A 20,228-nucleotide genomic window follows, 5' to 3' on the forward strand; every position below is an offset into this window, starting at 1 on the left:
AAATACCCCTTTTTAAAATTCGAGTTTGGTCGAATTCGAATAGTAAATTATTCGAGGTCAGTCGAATATTCGAGTCGAATAATTTTTACTATTCGATTCGACCTCGGACTTCGAGCTCACTATTCGAGTCGGTATTCGAGCTCATTATTCGAGCTGACTATTCGAATTGGCCTTAAATAGCTTCCAACACTTGTTTTGAGGGTGAATGATGCAAGAAACATCTTTTTTTCCAAGTAACAACAGCAAGTGATTATGTGGGGATGTTCCTTTAAAAAAAAAAAGGTGGAAAGAGAAGTTGTGTCCAGAATTTTGTTCAGTACTGTATATACTTCTTCTTCTTCTTCTTCTTATTTATCTTCTATATCTTCTTCTTCTTCTTCTATATCTTCTTCTTCTATATCTTCTTCTATATCTTCTTCTTCTTCTTCTATATTGTCTTCTTCTTCTTCATCTTCTTCTTCTTCTTCATCTTCTTCATATTCTTCATCATCATCTTCTTCTTCATCTTCTTCTTCATCTTCTTCTTCATCTTCTTCATCCTCTTCTTCTTCTTCTTCTTCTTCTTCTTCTTCTTCTTCTTCTTCTTCTTCTTCTTCTTCTTCTTCTTCTTCTTCTTCTTCTTCTTCTTCTTCTTCTTTATCTTCTTCATCTTCTTCTTCTTCTTCTTCTTCTTCATCTTCTTCATCTTCTTCTTCTTCATCTTCTCCATCTTCTTCTTCTTCATCTTCTTCATCTTCTTCTTCTTGATCTTCTTCATCTTCTTCTTCATCTTCTTCATCTTCTTCTTCTTCATCTTCTTCTTCTTCTTCATCATCTTCTTCATCTTCTTCATCTTCTTCTTCTTCTTCTTCATCTTCTTCATCTTCTTCATCTTCTCCATCTTCTTCTTCTTCATCTTCTTCATCTTCTTCATCATCTTCTTCTTCTTCTTCTTCCTCTTCTTCTTCTTCTTCATCTTCTTCTTCTTCTTCTTCATCTTCTTCTTCTTCTCCTTCTTCTTCATCTTCTTCTTCTTCTTCTTCTTCTCCTCCTTCTTCTTCTTCTCCTTCTTTTTCTATATCGTCTTCTTCTTCTTCATCACTTATTTCTCTTTCCAAATTTTTTTTTTAAAGAAATGCAGCTATTTTTGAGTGTAACAAATAGCTGGTGGCGCACGCATGTTGCAAGCGCCATTGTATGTGCTCACTGGCAGTGGAAACACACAGACAGCAGGAGGTAAATTCAGCAGCAGGAGGAGGAGGATGAGTGTGTGGCAGCAGGCAGTCAATGAGGCAGGCAGCGTGACATAATAGCCCTGGTACCTAGCCGTGATACCAGGGCTGTAAATAAACACAGCAGGCAGGAGGTCCCAGACAGCGGTCGTGCAGCCCACATCGTGTCCAATACACAACTGGGACAACACAGTTTTCAACCCGGGCACCTCTGAAAAATTAAACCTTTTTTTTTTTTTATGGTTTTTTGGTTTTGTTTGTAAAACAAATTACACAGATATATAGCTATTTTTTGACGTAATAGCTGGTGGCAGAGTGGCAGCAGAATTTAATTCTGTGTACCCTGGCAGTGGGAAACACAGACCGACAGCAGCAGCAGCAGGAGGAATGGAGGAGTAATGTGAGCAGCTATTGTTTGACGTAATAGCTGGTGGCAGAGTGGCAGCAGAATGTAATTCTGTGTACCCTGGCAGTGGGAAACACAGACAGACAGCAGCAGCAGCAGGAGGAATGGAGGAGTAGTGTGAGTGTGGCAGCAGGCAGGCAGCGTGACATAATAGCCCTGGTACCTAGCGGGTGATACCAGGGCTGTAAATAAACACAACAGGAGGTCCCAGACAGCGGTCGTGCAGCCCACATCGTGTCCAATACACAACTGGGACAACACAGTTTTCAACCCGGGCACCTCTGAAAAATTAAACCTTTTTTTTTTTTTATGGTTTTTTGGTTTTGTTTGTAAAACAAATTACACAGATATATAGCTATTTTTTGACGTAATAGCTGGTGGCAGAGTGGCAGCCGAATTTAATTCTGTGTACCCTGGCAGTGGGAAACACAGACCGACAGCAGCAGCAGCAGGAGGAATGGAGGAGTAATGTGAGCAGCTATTGTTTGACGTAATAGCTGGTGGCAGAGTGGCAGCAGAATGTAATTCTGTGTACCCTGGCAGTGGGAAACACAGACAGACAGCAGCAGCAGGAGGAATGGAGGAGTAGTGTGAGGGTGGCAGCAGGCAGGCAGCGTGACATAATAGCCCTGGTACCTAGCGGGTGATACCAGGGCTGTAAATAAACACAACAGGAGGTCCCAGACAGCGGTCGTGCAGCCCACATCGTGTCCAATACACAACTGGGACAACACAGTTTTCAACCCGGGCACCTCTGAAAAATTAAACCTTTTTTTTTTAATGGTTTTTTGGTTTTGTTTGTAAAACAAATTACACAGATATATAGCTATTTTTTGACGTAATAGCTGGTGGCAGAGTGGCAGCAGAATTTAATTCTGTGTACCCTGGCAGTGGGAAACACAGACCGACAGCAGCAGCAGCAGCAGGAGGAATGGAGGAGTAATGTGAGCAGCTATTGTTTGACGTAATAGCTGGTGGCAGAGTGGCAGCAGAATGTAATTCTGTGTACCCTGGCAGTGGGAAACACAGACAGACAGCAGCAGCAGCAGGAGGAATGGAGGACTAGTGTGAGTGTGGCAGCAGGCAGGCAGTGTGACATAATAGCCCTGGTACCTAGCGGGTGATACCAGGGCTGTAAATAAACACAACAGGAGGTCCCAGACAGCGGTCGTGCAGCCCACATCGTGTCCAATACACAACTGGGACAACACAGTTTTCAACCCGGGCACCTCTGAAAAATTAAACCTTTTTTTTTTTATGGTTTTTTGGTTTTGGTTTTACAACCAATTACACAGATATAGCTATTTTTTGACGTAATAGCTGGTGGCAGAGTGGCAGCAGAATGTAATTCTGTGTACCCTGGCAGTGGGAAACACAGGCAGACAGCAGCAGCAGCAGGAGGAATGGAGGAGTAGTGTGAGTGTGGCAGCAGGCAGGCAGCGTGACATAATAGCCCTGGTACCTAGCGGGTGATACCAGGGCTGTAAATAAACACAACAGAAGGTCCCAGACAGCGGTCGTGCAGCCCACATCGTGTCCAATACACAACTGGGACACCACAGTTTTCAACCCGGGCACCTCTGAAAAATTAAACCTTTTTTTTTTTAATGGTTTTGTAGTTTTGGTTTTACAACCAATTACACAGATATAGCTATTTTTTGACGTAATAGCTGGTGGCAGAGTGGCAGCAGAATGTAAATCTGTGTACCCTGGCAGTGGGAACCACAGACAGACAGCAGAAGGGCAGTACACAGCAGCCCACTGTAGTTGTAAAATGTGTGGCTGCAGGCGACGTAATAGTTAAAGTGAACCAGGCTGGCTTAGTGAGCAGGAGCCAGGAGGTGGTAAAGGGTGGTAAGGCACATTAACGATGGTTCTAAGTTCCGGCAGCCAGTTCATGTCCCCCTCTCGCCGACAACAGGGGCCAGGAACTCGCCTTCCACCCACGCCTGGTTCATCTTGAGAAACGTCAGTCTGTCCACAGACTTATGAGACAGACGTGAGCGTTTCTCGGTGACCATGGCACCAGCTGCACTGAAGCAGCGCTCGGACAGCACGCTGGAAGGGGGGCAGGACAGCACTTCCAGGGCGTACTGCGCCAGCTCGCTCCAGATCTCCAGGCGCTTGACCCAATACTCCATGGGATCAACAGGGGCATCGCTGTCAAGCCCGCTGTAGGACCCCATGTAGTCAGCCACCATGCGGGTCAGGCGCTGGCTGTGACCGGAGGAGGATGCTGCTGCATGCACCTCCTCTCTAGTCACTGCTGCCGGAGCCTCTACAGTCCTGTAGAGCTCGTGGCTGAGAGACAGCAGGTCTGTGGGGCGCTTGCTGCTGGATGCAGGCACCTGCTGCTGCCTCTGTGCTGGCTGCTGGACAGTGGGGGTGGAAGGCTGGGGGAAGGCTTCCTCCAAGCGCTCAACAAGGGCCTGCTGCAAGCTCCTTATTTGTTGCGCTGGGTCTCCTCCTGCAGGCGGCAGGAACTGGCTCAACTTCCCCTTGAGGCGTGGGTCCAACATCATGCTGATCCAGATGTCCTCCCTCTGCTTCATCTGGATCACCCTGGGGTCCTTGCACAGGCACGCCAGCATGTGCGCTGCCATTGGGAAGAGGCGGGCCACGTGTGCTGGCACATCGATGGCAGTGCTGTCCTCATCCTCCTCCTCTGCCTCGTCAGCCTCATCCTCTCTCCACCCCCGCACCAACTCAGCTGCGCTGTGCTGCTCTCCCTCATCAGCAGCAAGGTCAGGGACCTCCACCAAGTCCTACTCCTCCTCCCCCTCAGAGGTGGACTGTGCAGCTGCTTGCCGCTCCTGCTGGTCCAAGGCTGCCGCTCCCTTTTCCAGCAAAGCATCGAGGGCCCTGTTCAGCAGACAAACCAGGGGCACCCACTCGCAGACCATAGCATGGTCCCTGCTCACCATGTTAGTGGCCTGCAGAAAGGGAGCCAGCACTAAGCACACCTGCTGCATGTGCCTCCAGTCATCATCGGGGACGATGGACGGGATGTTGCTGGTCTTGTCCCTTCTCTGAGCGGCGGAAACAGTGGCCAGGGCAAGGTACTGGTTGATAGCGTGCTTCTGTTCAACCATACACTCCAACATCGCCAGGGTGGAGTTCCAGCGAGTCGGAACGTCAAGGATCAGCCGATGGCGTGGCAGCTCCAACTCCTTTTGCACGTCTTCCAGGCTCGCACAGGCTGCAGCCGAGCGCCGGAAGTGACGCACAACGTTCCTTGCCGTTTCCAGCAGTTTGCCCATCCCCTGGTAGGTGCGCAAGAACTTCTGCACCACCAGGTTCAGCACGTGGGCAAGACAGGGGATGTGGGTCAGGTTTCCCCTGTCTATTGCGGCAACCAGATTGGCCCCATTGTCGGCCACCACCTCTCCGACTCTGAGGCCTCTGGGGGTCAGCCAAATCCTCTCCTGCTCCTGGAGTTTGGCCAACACATGGGTTGCCGTCAGCTTGGTCTTCCCAAGGCTGACCAAGTGCAGCAGCGCTTGGCAGTGGCGGGCCTTCACACTGCTGCTGAGGCGGGGGGTTTGGCCAGGTGTGCTGGAGGATGGCAGAGGATCGGAGGAACCTGCTGCAGTTCCCCCGACCCTGCGGGGTGGCACCACCCACTGTGTTGCTGCTGCTGCTGTGCCCGCTGCTGCTCTCCCATCCTCACCCCCTTCCACCAAGCTGACCCAGTGGACAGTGAAGGACAGGTAGCGGCCTGTCCCGAAGCGGCTGCTCCAGGAGTCCATGGTGACGTGGACCCTTTCACCAACCGCGCGCTCCAGCCCTCGCTCCACATTGGCCATCACAAAGCGGTGCAGTGCAGGAATGGCCTTGCGGGCGAAGAAGTGTCTGCTGGGGAGCTGCCAGTCTGGGGCTGCGCAAGCAAGCAGCGCACGAATGTCGCTCCCCTCCTGCACGAGCGTGTACGGCAGGAGTTGGGAGCACATGGCCCGTGCCAGCAAGCCGTTCAGCTGCCGCACGCGACGGCTGCTGGGAGGCAGAGCCCTAACCACCCCCTGGAAGGACCCGCTCAAAAGGCTCTGGCGTGGCCTTTTGCTGGCACGGGAATCAGCAGACACAGCAGAGGAGGCCACTGAGGACTGGCTGCCAGAACAGGCCTCAGTGTCGGCGGCAGGAGTTGCAGAGGGGGGAGGAGCAGTGCGTTTCCGCACTCCTGCTGGTGCTGCTGGAGGAGCAGGAGGGCGGGTGGCTGCTGTTGCTGCTGCTGCTGAAGGCTGTGCAGTGATGGGTGTGGTGCCACTGCCAGCAGCAGATGCCTTCAGCCTCTGGAACTCCTCATGCTGGTGGAAATGTTTCACAGCAAGGTGGTTGATGAGCGAGCTGGTGCTGAACTTTAAGGGGTCTGCACCTCTACTCAACTTCCGCTGACAGTGGTTGCAAGTGGCGTACTTGCTGTCCACAGTGGGCATGGTGAAAAAGCGCCAGATTGGTGACAAAAACCACCCCCTACGGCATGGAACCGCTGCTGCCTGTCTCCCTGTGGTGGTTGGGAGGGGGGGCTTGGGTGCGGCTGGTGGTGGTACTGGCAGATGCTGCTGCTGCTGCTGCTGAGCCTGAGACACCAGCAGGCTGGGGGACCTGCCTACTGCTGCCAATGCTTGCAATGATGCGCCTCCTTGCAAGGCCCACAAGGTGGCCCTCCTCCTCCTCAGAGCTGCTGATGACGACATCCCCTGGAGCTGGTGGCACCCAGTCTCTGTCTGTCACCGTGTCATCATCATCCTCCCCCTCCTGAAACATGTCCTGCTGGGATGATGACCCCCCAAACTCCTCTCCTGATGCATGGATGGGCTGCTTGACTGTCGCCACAGTCTTGCTGTCCAATCCCTCATCCCCCAAAGTGCCCATCAGCATCTCCTCCTCAAGATCGCCAACAACAGCAGACAATTTACTCATGATGCCTGGGGTCAAAAGACTGCTGAATGACAGGTCGGCGAGTGACGGTGAACTGGCCTCCTCCCCAGGCCCTGCTGGGCGGCTGCTGCGAACAGGGGTGGTGGTGGTGGTGGTGGTGAGGGTGGAGGCCTCGGATGCAGAGCTGATGGCGGGCTGCTCATCCTCCGTCATCAGTTGCACCACAGTGTCTGCATCCTTTTCCTCAATGGGACGTTTCCGACCCGGCTGGAGGAAAATCGGAGCAGGTGCTACACGCTGCTGCTGCTGTGTCTCTGCAGCGTGAGTTGCAGATGCTCCTGCTGGGCGGCGCCCAAGGCGTCCACGGCCAGTGGCTATAGGAGGAATGTTAGCCACTGACGCTGCTGCTGCTGCTGTGGAACTGTGCATGGTGGCGCGGCCGCGCCCGCGGCTTGCCACAATGCTGCTCCCTCTCCTCCTGATTCCCTTGCTGCCCTTCCCCTTGCCCAAACCGCGCTGGCTGCCACTTCCAGACATCTTCGATGTTTTGGGCGTAAACACAAACGTTTTTTAAAAGGGCGGGTGAAAAGTGGGGTACTTTGATGGAGTGGGTTGGTGGGTGAGGTGACTGAGTGAGTGTCTAGTACAGTAAGTAAGTAGTTACAGAGTCAGTAAGTACAACTAGAAGTTACAATAATCAGTAGTAATAATCACAAGGAAATAGAGTGTGTGTACACAGACAGTGAGTGAGTGCACGCACACGCAGGAGCTAGCCTATGAACAGTGACTGAGTGTCCCTACTAGTACAGTAAGTAGTAACAGTAAGTACAACCAGAAATTACAATAATCAATCAATAATCAGAAGGAAATAGAGTGTGTGTACAGTACACAGACAGTGAGTGCACGCACATGCAGGAGCTAGTAGCCTATGAACAGTGACAGTGAGTGTCCTAGTACAGTTACAGTATATAACTATTCAGAAGGAAATAGAGTGTGTGTACAGTACACAGACAGTGAGTGCACGCACACGCAGGAGCTAGTAGCCTATGAACAGTGACAGTGAGTGTCCTAGTACAGTTACAGTATATAACTATTCAGAAGGAAATAGAGTGTGTGTACACTACAGTACACAGACAGTGAGTGCACGCACACGCAGGAGCTAGTAGCCTATGAACAGTGTCAGTGAGTGAGTGTCCTAGTACAGTTACAGTATATAACTATTCAGAAGGAAATAGAGTGTGTGTGTACAGTACACAGACAGTGAGTGCACTGCACGCACACGCAGGAGCTAGTAGCCTATGAACAGTGACAGTGAGTGTCCTAGTACAGTTACAGTATATAACTATTCAGAAGGAAATAGAGTGTGTGTACACTACAGTACACAGACAGTGAGTGCACGCACACGCAGGAGCTAGTAGCCTATGAACAGTGTCAGTGAGTAAGTGTCCTAGTACAGTTACAGTATATAACTATTCAAAAGGAAATAGAGTGTGTGTGTACAGTACACAGACAGTGAGTGCACTGCACGCACACGCAGGAGCTAGTAGCCTATAAACAGTGACAGTGAGTGTCCTAGTACAGTTACAGTATATAACTATTCAGAAGGAAATAGAGTGTGTGTACACTACAGTACACAGACAGTGAGTGCACGCACACGCAGGAGCTAGTAGCCTATGAACAGTGTCAGTGAGTGAGTGTCCTAGTACAGTTACAGTATATAACTATTCAGAAGGAAATAGAGTGTGTGTGTACAGTACACAGACAGTGAGTGCACTGCACGCACACGCAGGAGCTAGTAGCCTATGAACAGTGACTGAGTGAGTGTCCTAGTACAGTTACAGTATATAACTACAATACAAAATACAATCAATCAGTACTAAAGGACAGCAGAAATACTGGTATAGATGAGAAATAAACAGAGGACAGGAGAGAACAGCTGCCCACACAGGCAAGGCCCTGAGGCCTAAAGCTGTAAGCCTGCAGCAGCTGTCTGAGTCTCTCTCTATGTAACACAAAAGCTACTAACTAAAATACAATGTCTATCTAACTAACAACAATATAGGTGTATATAGGAGGTGTATGTGAGCAAAAACGCTAGGTAAATGACCACAATAAAGCTCTTGCTAAGCCAACGCACAAAGGAGCAGATCTCTCTCTGTGCAAAGTCAGGCAAGGACGGAGAAACACAACATGGCGGCCGCTATTTATAGGGTAGGGGCTGGCCAGGGTCCCCCTCAGTGATTGGCTGCCGTCAGAGGGCCTGGGAGCCCTCTGATTGGCTCTAAGGACATCAATCTGGGCTATGACGCTATTCGAGCTCGGTATTCGAGCTCGAATAGCGCTGTTAGCTCGAATAGCGCGAATAGTGAATGGGCTATTCGAGTTCACTCGAATAGCCCATTCGAATAGCTCCAGCTATTCGGAGCTCGAATACCGAGCTCGAATAGATGAAAAAGAGCTCGAATATTTGAGCTACTCGAATATTCGAGCTCTGCTGAGCACCACTGAGGTGGAGACTAAAAGATAAAATGTATTGCTGGTTGCTACTGTAAGTATGCAGTTTCTAAGTAAGCATGCACTCTACATAACAAACATCTAATCTCTCTCTCTTTCTCTCTCTCTCTCTCTCTCTCTCTCTGTCAATGTTATGCTGTTACATCATGTTGCATCATATGGAAGATGTAGCTAATCAGTGTTTTGAATAGCGCAATTAAACTTCACCAAAGCCACAGGTCCTGCTCAGCTAATTGAGAAACACTTATAATACGTGAACTGCTTCACGTAGTTGTTTTGATGTATGCTCTAATTACAGAGACATGGAGGAAGTCTGATATTCCCAAGTCTTGAGTTCCACACGGACCTAGCTAGTTAAACGCAGGAATGGGATTGCTGGCACAGACCGAACTGCTGTCGCGCAAGCCTAACAATATAACAGATTAATATGCAGCTGACATTCTTCCATTTTCATATCTTTAAACTGACTGTGGTTTTGGTGTAATCAGAGAACAACATTAGGGAGTGTTTTGTATCGCTCATTTACAAGTCTTTTTATTTTAATTAATGCTCCATATGGTTAAGTGTTCAAATGTGTATAGTGGAGCTTAGCCAAACTGTTTTCTTTAAATGCTCTACCAGACTAAATGGTTGTACAAAGTTAAAAAGAAAACTGCAAAACTGGCAAAACACCCATCTGTTAAAACTAGTGTGTGTCTGCCTTGGTGTGTGTGTGTGTGTGTGTCTGCCTTGGTGTGTGTGTGTGTGTGTGTGTCTGCATGTGTGTGTGTCTGCATGTGTGTGTGTGTGTGTGTGTGTGTGTGTGTGTGTGTGTGTGTGTGTGTGTGTGTGTGTGTGTGTCTGCATGTCTGTGTCTGCATTTCTGCCTGTACGTGGTGTGTGTGTGTCTGTGTGTGTTTCTATGCATGTGTGTGTGTGTGTGTGTGTGTGTGTGTGTGTGTTTGTGTGTGTGTGTGTTTGTGTGTGTCTGCATATCTGTGTGCGTGTTTCTATGCGTGTGTGTGCATGTGCTTCTATGTGTGTGTGTGTGTGTGTGTGTGTGTGTGTGTGTCTGCATATCTGTGTGCGTGTTTCTATGCGTGTGTGTGCATGTGCTTCTATGTGTGTGTGTGTGTGTGTGTCTACATATCTGTGTGTGTGTCTACATGTCTCTGTGTGTTTCTTTGCATGTGTGCATGTGTGCATGCGTGCGTGCGTGTTTGTGTGTGTCTGCATGTCTGTGCGTGTGTGTGTGTCTGCATGTCTGTGCGTGTGTGCTTCTTTGCGTGTGTGTGTGTGTGTGTGTGTGTGTTTGTGTGTGTGTGTGTGTGTTTGTGTGTGTCTGCATATCTGTGTGCGTGTTTCTATGCGTGTGTGTGCATGTGCTTCTATGTGTGTGTGTGTGTGTGTGTGTCTACATATCTGTGTGTGTGCAGGGCCGGATTTGTACTTTCTGTCATCTACCGCCCCCCCCCCCCCCCCCCCCGCCACCACCACCACTACCAAAAAACATTCTGACCAACACTGACTATCGATCATTGGTTTGAATAGGCTCATTTCAGTTGTGCTGCTCTGCCTCCTATTCAGCCAAGAATGCTCTGTCTGCTCAATAATTCCTGCAATTTGTGCTCCTGCCCGAATGTGCAAAGCAGCCAATAGTGTTCTGGGAATGCATACTTGAGAAATGACGCTGATATATGTACTTGTCAAGAATGCATAACACTATACTGGCGTTGGTTGCTGTGCACATCTGGGCAGGAGCAGAAAACTTGCGCAAGTCGCAAGTGGCCAAAGCATGCGCTGCTTCTTTGTCCTCTGTGAGACTGGCTGCAGTCATAGCCACAAACAGGTGACAGGACAGCTCAATGGAGAGAAACAGAGAACAGGTAAGTAGCAAACATCCTGTCAATACCCACTTTGGATGTTTGGTTGTAATTAGAGCGGACCTGAACTCAGAACTTCCTCTCTGCTTCAAAAGATACACAATAACATAATAACCTTTAAAAAAAAAATGTCTTTGTTACAGCTGATACAAATCCTGCAATAAATCGGCAGTGTCTACTTCCTGCTTTCATGGAAGCAGACATATTGTTAACATCCTGTGCTTTCAAATGAGCTTAGATGTTGTGGCAGTCAGGGGACACAGGAGAGATCAAATTACAACGTCAAATTAGACACAGATGAGGGGGAATTACACAGGCTCTCTAAAAAAATACAAGGTAGATTTTTCTATGTTTTCCTTCTGTCCTGTGCAAGAGTTCAGCTCCACTTTAAAGCATCTGAATGATATTTATTTATATTTGAAAAATCTATGTATCTCTTTTGAATGTTGAAAGTACATATGGTGGTGTGCTCTAACATATTGACAGTATACAGGAACAAAGTCTTAAGAAGGCTTATTCACAGAAAGATTACTTTTTTTCTTTTAAGCCAATAAATGGTATCATCCTCATTCAAAACTCTCTGCTTTCGCTGTGGCTAAAATGGTACAATGCTTTACTGCTACAGGAAAGGAGAAGGATGCCAAACTATACAGACTAGCATAGAGGTAGTAACAGCTCAGGTGACAGTTTAGCAATGAAAGTAAAGCAAACAGCATTTTTATTCCTCTCATAGATGGTAGGAACAGAAAATGAGTCAGGAAAGAGTTAACTGAGACCACTGCTGGCTAGGAAGAAAAAAAACCCCTAAAGCCATATATTTAAGTAGACTAGAGATAAGAAAGTGTAATTTACAGCTGCTGGGGTCAGTGTTACAACTGTAAAGGAGAAAGTGAAGAAATTAGCAGGGTTCACTGATGTCTTTGAATGCCTGCATTAAAACTCAGCGGAACTTAGTTCTATCTGCTTTGTAATGTAAATCCCTGGTATTTCTCACATCAACTTGTATGATCATGATAAGAGGAATTGATCATCAGATAAGGTGACAGCAGATGTTGAGTGAGAGAGAGACTTGCTGGAATTGGGGAACTCTGGAATTCAGCTATTAGTGCAGAGCAGGGCGCTGGCTGGCTGCGCTGCGGGACCAGAAGAGGTGATTAATTTTGACATATGACCTCTTCTCTCTCCAAGTCATGCCGCCCTTCTTATCTTATCTGATTTTATCGCCCTAGGCCGTGGCCTTTGTGGCCTTTCCAGAAATCCAGCCCTGTGTGTGTGTCTACATGTCTCTGTGTGTTTCTTTGCATGTGTGCATGTGTGCATGCGTGCGTGCGTGTGTGTGTGTGTCTGCATGTCTGTGCGTGTGTGTGTGTCTGCATGTTTGTGCGTGTGTGCTTCTTTGCATGTGTGCATGCGTTCGTATGTGTGTCTGCATGTCTGTGTGTGTATGTGTGTGTGTGTGTGAGTAGAGGGGGGGAGTTGTAAGAGGGTCAGGGTGTCCATCGCTGGTGAATTTATTTTAACCTCCTGTGTGCTAATACTATATTTATATGTTTAATAAAGATTTCATTATATGATATCTTCATGCATTAAACATCAGTCGGACAAAGCTGCAGGTTTTGTGCACACGCCCCGGGGGGAAATCTGCAGCAGGTATGAGAAATAATTGGTTTTGTGACTTGAAACATAAGTTATGTATCAAGTTTTTTATGCCAATTTGCATTGCTTTTTTAAATCCTCTGCATAAAAAGTAAAGATAAGGAATACCTGTTGCTCAGCAGGAGCAGAGCTGTTTCGTACGTCATACACACTGGAATATTTAAACACAATTTTTTTCATGTAACGTGATGGCTGATTTACAAAAAGAAGAGGAAAAGTGTTTGTGATTTTCTGAGAAACATTTGGTTTTCTTCACCATATTTTCTCATTTTGACCTTACAATTGAAATGTCACAGCTGGTATCTAGTTGGTTGTTATTTGGGCCTTACATAAATTATTTTGCACTCTGATCCTTCCTTATTGCTATTTTTTAGGAAATAAATCCAGTCACTAATATATGTAATAATCACTTGCATACTCATGTACCAACAAAGACCAAATACACCAAAGTAGTATAGTATACTCCCCCTTTAAACAAAGTTACATGCAATGGATAAAAACAGGAATGGGGAATTCAACTGACTGATGTAAAACCTAGATTATTACAAGCACTAATGAAATGAACAGGGATGCACAAAAAGTTAAACAAACAGTGTAATAACAAAAAAAGTTACAGTTCTAATTAACCAGTAAACATTGATTGGCAGGCATTTAACCTCTTGAGGACCACAGTGCTAACCCCCCCCCCCCCCCTAAAGACCAGGCTATTTTTTGTGTAATTGGCCACTGCAGCTTTAAGGTCAAGCTGCAGGGTCGCACAACAGAGCATACTAGTGATTTTCCCCTTTTCCCCCCACCAACAGAGAGCTCTGATCGCCCCCCCATGTTTTTTTTTTTTTTTGTAAATACTTATACTAATATTTTTGTATTAAATTTACTTATTTTTTATTTTATTTTTTTTTACAATTCCCTCCCTCCCCCCGCTAGCCAATCTCTGTGATCAGCTGCCATAGGCTTCAGCCTATGACAGCCGATCACCGCCAACAGTCAGGAGGGTTCAGCCGTGTCACACGGCTGTCCCCAGTACAGCGCTGCTGCAGATTGTAGCGCTGCACTTAGAACAAAGACGGCAGTTTTGCCGTCTAAGTCTCCCTAGCGGCAATCGCTCCGCCTACCAACAGGAGATGCGCACGCAGCCTGCGAGCAATTGCCTGCAAACTGCCGCCCCTGGACTTTACGCCGATCGGCATTAGGCAGTCCTGGGGCTGCCGCTGTCAAGCCATTCGGCGTGACGCGGTCAGCAATCAGTTAATTACCATCTTGGCTGTATCTGTGGCAAAAATTCTGTTTATGTGTTCCTATACATGCTTTTTGAATATTTTATGCACCTGCACTCTTGCACCTTGCACTCTTGCACCATGTAGAAAAACAGAGGACCTAAATAGCAATAACAAAAAGGAAAAACTGGCTACAGTAGGGAGAGAGCTGTTACAGTGCAGCCCAAGTCAGCAGTGGGGGAGGACAGGCAGGATCTCTGCATATGCTGCCTATAACCTTTCAAGCACACATAAAAAAACAAAAATTGTTTAGTGTCCGATGCTCCTAATACTAGGTACATTTTACTAGGGTTATCCCAGTAGCCCAATTTTCACCATAGTGCCCCTTTAAGTTATCTGCAGATTACAGGTAGTCCCCGGTTAACGAACGAGATACAGTCCGTAGGTACATTCTTAAACTGAATTTGTTCTTAAAGGACTTACGAGCCCAAAACAGTAAATAAATGTCTGTACCTGTATGAAGTTGGAAGGCACGGAGGATGCCATCCGCGCCCTCCGTGCAGCTCCGCCGGGTCCCCGCTGCTTATGCTCCCCCCGGCCGGACCCCGACCCCACAGCCCAGGTCGGGCTCTCCTGCCTCCTCAAATATGGCCACCGGAGGAGACCATTGGAACATTGTGCCATCTCTGTCCCCTGTACTTCCTCTGTGCCCCCCTGTGCTCCCAGTGTCCCCTTCTGTGTCACCTCTGCCCTTTGTACTTGTTTTACAAGTTTAAAAGCAATTTTTTCTTCAATTTTTTTTAAATCGATTTTCTCAAAAACTACAAGTCCAATCTGAAAATTTTTTTTTTACTTGTTCCCATGGAAACATAGAATCCATGCCGTATCGGTGGGTCGTTCTTAGGTCGGTGTGCTCGTAAGTCGGGGACTACCTGTATAGACATTAGGACCTTCACACAGTTTCTGTTAGTTTCCTCATTACTAGATCATGGCTAGCATCGTTCTGGGAAGTACCCTAATGTTAGTTACTTTTGCTGAACAAAAGTGTACCACAATTCATTTATGCACATAATTAATTGCTAATCAATATAAGCTTTTCTCATGTATGCTTAATGTTTATAAAGTATATCATGACAAGATAAAATTTTAATGTATGACACAAAACAGGTACTCAGGATATGTAATGAATGATCAACTCGCTAGTGAAGTTGAAAAAGATATTTCAATAAAGTCCAACTAATAAGCCAAAACATTTTTTTATAAGTAATACTGTTAACCACCTGAACATTACAAGTGGAGTTCCCCTGATGGACTAGAGCATTTTCAGTGCTCCTCCCATTTGCCAATAACTTTATCACTAGTTATCACACCATAATGATCTAAATGTTGTTTTTCACCACCTATTAGGCTTTCTTTGGGTGGTACTTTTTGCTAAGAATGATTTTATTCTAAATGCATTTTAACAAGAATAATAATAAAAAATGAAATTGGTTCCTGACCAGTGCAACAAGCTCAGCTGTCATTAGACAGCTGAATTTAGTGACCACAGAGCACTAACAGTGGCGGGAGTGCCCAGTGATGGGCATTTGGCATCTATCTCCTGGCAGGGATAAGAGGCTTTAAACAGGGTGTAGATTTCAACTGTGAGCTTCCGGGAGAGGTTAAATAGGCCTTCAGGTTACATTTTATCTAGATCACCTGCTTTGTGGACAATGATAAGCAGAGGACAACTTCTGTTTTCTTTAACAATAACACAATTGTCTCCACAGTTGCACTGCAAACAGCCTGTGCTTTTGTTTCTTTTTTTCTCATTTTGCATATTCCCAGACTCATTCAGATGGATGAATTAGACAGCTGGCTAGAGAGAGTGTTTTAGGGCCCAGTTCTCACTTACAAATGCAAAACGCTAGCGATTAGCGCATTGGTGATTTTATCGCAATAAATGTGGTAAAATCACTGTACACCCTTTGCGATTTTTGAGCCATCACGATTCGTGCTTTTTAGAATTGTAATCGTGATCGCTCTAGAATTGTGATAAAAAGCTGCATGCACCGTGTTTGGTGATCACTGCTAATCACAAATCGGCGGTGATCACCTTTAAAAAGCACTAGCGATCACCGGCGATTCCGTGATTAGCGGTAATCGTCTGCTAATCGCACCAATGTGAATGGGCCCTAAAACTTGTGCAGTTGATGAGTTGTGAAGAGCCAGTGAAAAAAAATTAAAATGTTATCATTGATGACATGTCAAAGAGTTGTTCTTTAACCACTTGCCGACCAGGGGCTTTTACACTGATCGGTGCTGCGTGGGCTCTACAGCCCGCAGCACCGATCAGGAGTGCAGCAGGGCGATCAGACTACCCCCCTTTTTTCCCCACTAGGGGGATGTCCTGCTGGGGGGGTCTGATCGCCGCCGGCTGCAGTTGCTTAGCGGGGGGGGGCTCTTCAAAGCCCCCCTCCGCAGCGCTTTCCGCCCTCTCGCCCGCTCCCTCCCTCTCCCTTCCCCTGTGTGCTGCGCAGGACGGATTTCCGTCCTGCGCATTGAAGGATAGGCTTCAGCCTATCATATGCCGGCGATCCCTGGCCAATCAGAGGCCGGGGATCGCCGATCTGCCTTACGGCGCTGCGCAGCAGCAGCGCCGTATGATGTAAACAGCGTGAACTGACATCGAGCGGCCGTTTCCATGGTAACCCGCAGACGACCAGTTTACGCCAATCGGCGTTAGCTGGTCGTCAAGAGGTTAAAGCACTAGTTCAGACACCGTTTTTTAAACTAATGCTATAGAAAAGTTTTGTAAAATACATTGCAGTTTTTCACTAAAAAGAGGAAATTATGTGCTGCATCCATTCATAAATTCTCAAAATAAAAGTTTGGGAGCCTGACAACTCTCTCCTGCCAGTCTGAAACATGTAAAAACAAGGAACACCAAGAGCCCCAATAGTGTAATATGTTACTGGTAAATGGTTACTAGATAGAGTAAATATTAATACTCACAAACCAGGGTTACCATTAGGCAACCACTGTAAAGGCAGGTGGGGAGATGTTCCTGACCCCACTCAGGAATTAGAAGTCGCTCTCTGTAGATGAGAAAAGGGGGTTCAACCCTCCACCCAGGGTGGACTCACTATTAGGCAGGAGAACAGAGGCGTCAAGAGGATAAAAGGAAGCTAAATGAGCTTAAAAACTAAATTCTTGGTAAATAGAGGAGGTAGTGGTGGACTTACCTCCTCCAAGTAGACACACAACGACTGTAGTAAAGACAGTCAATATATTGTATTTATGACCTCCAAATATGCAACGCATTTCGCAGGTTTGATCCCGCTTCATTAGGCAATAACAACGGAGCAATAGCATATGTGGTCAGTAGAAGAGCCAGGCACCTCTGTCACAGAGGTGCCACACACTGATTGCTGTTAGACTAAGAGGCGCCCCAGGGCCCCCAACCCCTCCAACACCTTCAACTCTAATTATCTGGCTTGCAGTCACTGCTATGTATCCCTTTTTCTTATTTTTTTTTTTTGCTTCAAACACAATAGGGGAACGATAGCTGAGTGAGTTGTGCGCCCCCTCCTACACTGCGCCCTGAGGCTGGAGCCTCTCTTGCCTCTGCCTCGCCCCGGCCCTGTGGTACTGCAACCATTCTTCTCAGAAACTGTTGCATGCTAGCCGATGCTACCGCCCTCCTCTACCTGTATGCCTGTATGTATGAGTGCAAAACATGTGAGGAGCATGACTGTGTGTGCTAGAGGAGATCTTCCTGCTGCCAGTATGTGTCCAATTTGTATTTCTGAATAGGGGTCAATGTGTCCCTTGTGTCCCAGCATTCCAATGTTCCTATCCATGTTCCCCCATGTAAAAGTGCTCCCTGTAGTATATTCCAGCTTTTCATTGTTCCCTATAGTGAACACCAGCTTTCCAATATCCCATGAAGGGTATTCCAACCTTTTCAGAGCCTCCTGTAGTTCACACACCAGCTTTATAGTGTCACTGTTATGTATTTCAGCTTTCTGCTGCCACTATCTACAGTATGTCCATGTTTACCCTAAATCTTGCAAATATTAAATTGTGATAAACCTCAAGTACCTTCATCTCATTTGCCTACATTTACCCCCTAAAGTATTTCCAAGAAAACCATATAAACACCAGTAAATGTTGGTAAATGGTAGCCAATCCAAGCAGATACATATGTATTTCAGATGTTGTACATTACTAAAGGCCCATACACACGTCGGATTTCCGCAAACGACGGGTCGTTTGAACGTCCCGTGATTCCGTCGTTCGCCCGCTAAATCGGGCGTGTGTACAGACTATCGTTCATTTGATAAGAGTGAGTTTGAGCGATCCGCCGACTAATAACTGAAATGCAGAAAGCTAAAGCACTGTAAAATCTAAAAAAGGAAAAAAAGTTCTAAACTTATCTATTAAGGAAAAAGTGAACTTAAAAAATACAACCTTTTAATTAACTAAATATAATGTTTCCCACTTTTCACAGAGCCTGCTGGGAATGTAAAATTAAACTAGTGATAACCTGCACCTTTGGCATCACTTACTGCGACAGAATGAGTGCTAAAACAAAATCGAGTTATTTATAAGAATAATAACTAAAGATAATATCAAGTTGATTCACTGATGTTTTGAACAAAAGTGTAAGTAAAGTTATTCTGAAGGAATTTATTTTGCAGACTTTGTTCCAGCAGAAAATTTAATTTTAGGATTTGGAAAGCTAGAAAATTAAAGATCTGCTGGTAAAGGCGAAAGAAAAAAATATTGGTATTCATTGCAAAAAATATATGATATGTTTTATGGAGAAATGTACAACAGTTTTGACATTAAAGAACAATAGTAACATATAAGAACACGTACTAAATTATTCCGAATTCCCGGATTTACCTTATTATCCTGGTTTTAGCTTGATTAATGCTTATCATGTCTATATACTCTTGTTTTTACTGCTATGTAACCCCAGCAGAGTATGTATTGTGGCACTGCTGCATCAGTTGGGTGCTGGATGGTGACTTAAATAGTAAAATATTGGTAATTTTAATTACCAATATTCTACTATGGACAAACCAGCAAACCAGCACCTATTCTAACCTTAACCCTTCACTATAAGTTCCCGTAAGGGATTTCACATAGGTTTGAGGCGATCCGCGCCATTACATTTGAAGGTCGCCATAGACGCCCATTCAAACATCAGCTATTAGGGTAAACGTAGACGCAGGACTCACCCAATAAAATATGGGGCACTGGGGTCACTCACGCTGCAAATTGCAGCTATAAATAATGGGTGCTATTAGGGTTAGGTGTGGTGAGGCTTTTAAGAGTAGAGTTAGGTGTGTGGGGGTGTTAAGGTTGGCTGCCCACCTGGGGGTACCGGTTAGTGTTATGCATTAAAAGGGAGGGCTCTATGTGAGAATAGGTTTAGGTTAGGACATAGTAAAATATCAGTAAAATTACTAATATTATGCTATAGTAAAACTACCAATATTCTCTTATCGTTGTTTCAGGCAATAGCAGATAACAGAATTTTCGGTAAAATTGCTGATATTTCTATTTCTGGTTGAACTCGATGGACGTATGTCTTTTTTCAACCCAAATAACTATGTAACTATGTAACTATTACCATTATTTTGTGCCCATTTCTACATGCAACACTTTCAAAATGTAAGTGCCTAACCTCATGCCTGCCACCTAATTCCTAACCTTAATCCCCCTTACCTTTTAAGTGCCTCACATTAACCTAGAATGTGGGTGACCAAATGATAGTTGTAGCCGATCAGCTACTAGCCGCAAATGACCACCAGGGTGATCGACTACCAAAAATTAACATGGGCATCTATTAGATGCCTGCTGATCGTTGCACCAAAATTGTCCTGATCCTGATCTTTAGATTGTAAGCTCACAAGGGCCGGGCTCTCTCCCCCTATTGTGTCTTGAAAATTATTATACATTTTATTTATCATATTACTTTTATCACTGTCATTACCAATTCTGTATTTTGTATCATTTTTGTATTTTGTCCCTAATTATGTATCTTGTATATTGGTGTACACTATTGTCTTTATTATTATGTACCCCATGTTCGTTTCTTACAGAATATGTTGGTGCTTTATACATCAATAATAATAGGAATAATAATCCAACCCCAGCATCAGTATCCTAGTGATGTTTAGCCAAAGCTGTGATGTCACACAGCTTCCTGCCTGGAGCACCCTGGGAGATCATACTATGTTCCTGCTCAATTCACAGAGGGGAAAAAAATCATCTAGCCAGCAGTAAAGATGTTGGCAATGGCATATCTCAACAAATTTAAAGATGGGAAGTGGGGTGAGGAAAGATTTTACAATGGGCAAAAAAATTGATAAATAATGTATAAATTAATATTGTGAAAATAAGCTATTTTTATTTATTAAGTTATGTCCAGTAAAGCTCATCTTAAATTTACTGTAAAAATCCAAATTCTAGACAGCAAAAAAAAAAAAAA

At 45.8% G+C, this 20,228-nt stretch overlaps 1 pseudogene; it reads left to right on the forward strand.

Moving 5' to 3' along the window:
- Positions 1-378: 378 nt before the first annotated feature.
- LOC137556996 (uncharacterized) lies at positions 379-1,020 on the forward strand (annotated as a pseudogene).
- Positions 1,021-20,228: the final 19,208 nt, after the last annotated feature.

This window comes from Hyperolius riggenbachi, chromosome 1 (genome assembly GCF_040937935.1).
Source record: "Hyperolius riggenbachi isolate aHypRig1 chromosome 1, aHypRig1.pri, whole genome shotgun sequence".
Taxonomy (NCBI): Eukaryota; Metazoa; Chordata; class Amphibia; order Anura; family Hyperoliidae; genus Hyperolius; species Hyperolius riggenbachi.